This window comes from Indicator indicator, chromosome Z, assembly GCF_027791375.1.
Source record: "Indicator indicator isolate 239-I01 chromosome Z, UM_Iind_1.1, whole genome shotgun sequence".
Taxonomy (NCBI): domain Eukaryota; kingdom Metazoa; phylum Chordata; class Aves; order Piciformes; family Indicatoridae; genus Indicator; species Indicator indicator.
Window position 1 is genome coordinate 44,469,600 of NC_072053.1, and position 5,525 is coordinate 44,475,124.

The window sequence follows — 5,525 nt, forward strand, 5'->3', positions numbered from 1 at the left end:
AATGGTTGATCCACCACCTCTGACCCAGATAGTTGTGTCAGTACCACTGCTTTCAGAATGCTGCTTTTCACACCTTACAAGTGCAGACAGCAGTGGTTAGAGTCCTTGATTCCCACGGAGCATCTTTGCTTTTTGTGTTGTCATACTACGCAGTAGTGATGCATGGTATCTTCTGAGCCAGTATAGTGTGGGTTACTTTATTGGCCATGCTGGCCTGCTTGTAACCAGTCAATACTGAGATGAAGTTGGGAAGATGATAGCAAGCAAAGCAGGTAACTCATAGTGAGCTAACAGGAAATGAAGGTGGTACTAGGAAGATAATGCCTATCACCACTGTATTACTTTTTAGTCTTAGTTCTCTATAAAATGAAGGAAAAGTTCTTGCCATTCCATCTTTCCCTTCCTAATGATACAATTCACAGAGGTCTAATATTAACTAACTGTAGCTGTACCTTCCAACCAAACTGGCTTGCTGTTCTCACAGAACCAGTGTAAATTTAAATCCTCTGGTTTCTCAGAAAGTAAACAACTGCACTGTCTGTCCTGCTGCTCTCTGCTAATTTTTATATTCTTAATTATTGTTAAAAAGCCTGTTTCCATCCAGAGGTAAACTATAAACATTAAATGGGGATTCCTGTAGTAAAAACCTTAGATCACAAACCACCTGAACTTGCCCTTCAGGAACTTTGAGCATGCTCACCAAAATGCCAGTATGAGGGCAAAATGGGGAATAAAACTGGCATTTGTTAAGTGTTTTTTTGTCAAGTCCTGGCACAAAATCATGCTGCTTAAGATGCACCAGATATCCTTTGTAAACCCATTAATGAGGAATACAATAACCAACCAAATATGACCCTCGCTTTATTTATTTGTCTGCCATGTGTTCTTCGAACATCATTTGTGCATACTCTGCCCTCAATGAGGACTAAATAAAACTCGTTATCTTCTTGTGTTGAGCAATTAAATACATGTGGCTTTATGTGCAAAAGCATTTCCAATATGTTTAGTTGGTTCTCTTGTGTTCCTCCTTCCTGCATTTTGTGTGTACAGTGCTGTGCCTAGCTTGCTGGCATTCTTTTGGTAACAATTGCAGAAGTTCTGTTAGTTTAGTTATCCAGAGTTCTATTTATCTAAATTGTACAGACTCTTTCAGAGGTTTAACATGCTGCTTTGAATGTGCCACTTCAATAATGGATGATGTGAAGACAATTCCCTACTGCTTAATATATAAATTATATTATGGAAAGTATTGATATTTCAAATAAATGCTGAAAGAATAACTAGAATAATAATTCTTTGTTGCTTTCAAATTTGTTGTGCTAGCATCAGCTAACAATTCTATTTCAGAAAGCATAGTCCTCATTTTCTGCAAATGTGAAAAATACTTTTTTTGGTCATTATCACGTTGCCTCAGTCTGTTAAAACTCATATATATAATAAAGAGGATATACTGAATACTGAACATATTAAATTGATGCGATGACCAGCATGCAATCCTGTGGGCACCAGTTTGTTTTTCAGTAAAGAATGCTTGTGTGCCCAAGCATTCCCTAGTAAAACTTAAAGACGTGATGACTTACTTATTTTTTTCAGTATGACACAGCATTTTAGTTTATTTTATATTTTTTGTTGTACCCATATTCTGGTGAGTTATGCTTGGCAAAAAGCCAAATATTCACCTGGGTGCTTACTTACTGTTCCTCTTTATGGGAGAATAAAAGGCTCTTCGGTTGTGCTAAGTGTAGGGATATTGCTTACTGGTCACAGTTACAAGTAAAACAGACTTAAGTTGGAGAAAACGAATTTATTACCAATTAAAGCAGGTGTGTGTAGTGAGAAGCAAAGGATGACAAACATTAAGACAGCATTTTCCCTGCCCTGCTTCCCAGACTCAAATTCACTGTTTCACTTACGACTTTTTCCCAGTAGCTGCTAAGGGGAATGTGGAGTCATAAAATCACTAAGTTTGGAAAAGATCCCTAAGATCATCAAGTCCAACTGTCAACCCAACACCACCATGCCCACTAAACCATGTCCCAAAGTGCCATATCTACACATTTTTTGAATGCTTCCAGGTAACTACATCACTTCCCTGGGCAGCTTGGTCCAGTGTTAGACCACTCTTTCAGTAAAGAAGTTTTTCATACCCAATCTAAAGCTCCTCTGGTGGAACTTTAGGTCATTTACTCTTGTTCTAGAACTAGTCATGTGGGAGAAGAGACTGATCCCTACCTCATTACAGCCTCCCTTCAGGTAATTGCAGAGGGTGATCACCTCTCCCCTCAGCCTTCTCCAGACTAAATAATCCTAGTTCCTTCAACTGCTCCTAATCACACTTGCTCTCCAAGTCCTTCACCAGCTTCGTTGCCCTTTCTCTCAACACGTTCCAGCCTTCCTGTAGCAAGGCCCCCAAACCTTAACACACTACTTGAGATGCAGCTTCACCAGTACTGAGGTCACAATCATTTCCCTGCTACTGCTGGCCACACTATTCCTGATACACTCCAGGGTGGTGTTAGCCTTCTTGGGCATGCTGCTGGCTCATGTTCAGCCAGCTGCCATCTATCACTCCCAGGTCCTTTGCTGACAGGTACCTTTCAGCCACTCTGTCCCAGGCCTGTAGCATTACAAGAGGTTGAGATCCAAGTGCACCTGGGTTTGTTAAACCTCATACAATTGACTTCAGTCCATCAATCCAGCCTGTCCAGATACCTCTGCAGAGCCTTCCTACCCTCAGGCAGATCCACACTCCCACCCAAGTTGGTGTCATTTGCAGATTTACTGAGGGTGTACCCAATCCTCTCTTCCAGATCATTTTAAAGACGTTAAGATTGGCCCCAAAACTGAGCCCTGGGAAGCACCACTTGTGACTCACTGTATACTGGGTTTCACTACAACTCTGACAGTGCTTTATCCGGCAAAGGGTACAGCTAAGACAGGAGCTCACAGCTTCTCAAGGAGAATCATAGAATCATAGAATGGTCTGGGTTGGAAGGAACCTCCAAAGGTCATCTAATCCAATCCCCTCTGCAGTAAGCAGGAGCATTCTCAACTCAGAGCAGGTTGCCCGGAGCCCTGTTGAGCCTGACCTTTAATATCTCTGGGGAAGGGGACTCAACCACTTTCCTGGGCAGCCTGTTACAGTGCTCACCACCCTCAAAGTAAAGAACTCATTCCTAACATCCAATCTAAATCTACTCTATTTTAAAGCCATTGCCCCTCATCCTGTCACTACAGGCCTTTGTCAACAGTCTCTCTCTGTCTTTCTTGCAGGACCCCTTCAGGTACTGGAAAGTCTCCCCTCCAAGCTGAGCAACCCCAGCTCCATCAGTCTGTCTTCATGGCAGAGGTTCTCTAGTCCCCTGATCACTTTCTTGGCCCTCCTCTGGCTCTGCTTCATCAGGCCCATGTCCTTCCTGTATTGAGGGCTCCAGAGCTATACACAGTACTCCAGGTGAGGTCTCATCAGAGCAAAGTGGCAGAATCACCTCTTGATCTGCTGGCCACACTTCTTTTGATGCAGCCCAGGATGCGAATGGCCTTCTGTGAAAGAAAGTGGCAGAGCCTTTACTTAAGTCCAGAGAGATAACATTCCCCTCCTCTACTAGGTTGGTCACCTGGTCATAGAAGGAGATCATGTTGGTCAAGCAGGACTTGCCTTTCATGAACCCAGCTGTACAACCCAAACTCTCTCACCTTCTCTTTGTAGGAGAGGTGCTTCAGCCCTCTGACCATTTTCATGGTCCTCATCTGGACCCACTTTAATGAAGACGTTAAACAAGATTGAACCTATGTGAAGGGTTAGGGCTAGGGCAACCACTATCTGAGTGACAAATGCTCTCTATTAACTCCTCTCCCTTCTCAAGGGGAAAAAAAGAAAAAGGGAGAGGGACTTACAGCCTGGAAAAGAAAACTAAAACAGCTTTATACAAATATATACAAAACAATATTGAAACTAACCCCCTGATGTCATTTACGTCACATACATCACTGATGCTGTGGCAGAAGTCCCAGATGGGACTCAGGGGCAGATGTGAATCAGATTCAGGGCTGGATTCTGGAACTGGATTCAGGAACTCGTGGATTGGGATCAAAGACAGAATGGACAGAGCCCACCTCAGATGCTGTCCATTGAAGAGGAGAGCTTCACCCTTGTGATCCCTCAGCTTTGCGTAGAATATGACATACATGGAATGGAATATCTTGTTGGTCAGTTTAGGGTCACCTGTCCTGTTCATTCCTCCCTGCATGGGTGACCTTCTACTCTGCATCCCCACTGTGGTACACAAGATTTAGCAGTGACCTTGGTCTGCATACTGGTCCTTGGTACCAACTAGAAACATTGATCTTCTAGTGTTTTCACCACTAGAAGTAGACGCTGTCTGTGAAAACATGCTGTTCATTTCAGAAAGTGCAGATACTTAGAAGAGACTGAGCTGGAAAGTAAAATCACTGAACAGAGTAAATTCTGGTCAAACTCAAACCAGGACAACCTATTATTCACCACTGGTGTGCAGTATTCTTGGCTGGCCTTCAGTCATTGTGCTGCTGGAAAAAAAACCTTCTGGGCCCAGTCATTCAATTTTCAGTCTTAGCTCACTGTCCACTGATCTGACTCATACTTTTATCAGTTTGTCTTTCGACAATGTTAAGCAACAGAGAATGTTGTGTTACAAGATTCTTATACTAATATATATTTTTGTAGCACTTGCCTGTATATAGAGCCAACCATAGTCTCCTAAAACATTTGGATTCTTAAATAGCAGGTAGATTCTTAAACATTGAACACTGTAAGTCTGACATGCATTTTCATATTTGTTGGTGAAATAAATTTTCATAGAATCAAAGAAAAAAGTAGATTTTGAAAGCCATCTGTAGAGTCAAGTCCAATCTCCTGCTCATAGGAGGTATGATTAGATCATGATCCTAAGTTCCGTATAACCCAAGAGAAGGTCTTACTTCCTGCTGCACTCTGCAACGTTTCAGTATGAGGAGGTATAAAAGAAAAGTTCTGCTGATCTGGCTTGTAGCACTGTATGCAAACTTTTAGAAACTACTAAGAGGTGAAACTGGAAGCACAGATAGGCGTTAAAATGTTCCTCTTGTGTGGAACACCACTTGCTGAACGTTGACAATCACCTGCTGCCACATCTGAGCAAGTGTTTCCATTTTGTACAAGAAGGTTCTTATGTCTGAAGGGAAGAGCTCTTTCTTGATAGTGTGCAACTATCAGTCTTGTTTCTAAACTTAACACAGACCAGCAGCCCACTTTTGTCGTGGCTCCTGCAGGAAAGGACAGTGTGACAGCAAGAATTTCACAATCCCTGCTGAATTTGTAGGCTTTGATGGGGAAATATAAGAAGACACGCTTTTGCCGTATTATCATATCCTGGAAAGCATTTTTCAACTGCTGAAGAATAACATTGCAGCCTCACTGCTAGTGTGAATGTGGTTTGCTTGATCTTGCAGTCAGCAGCCACTGGAGAAGGCAATCAATTTCTCAAGCTGCATACAGCATATGCTGC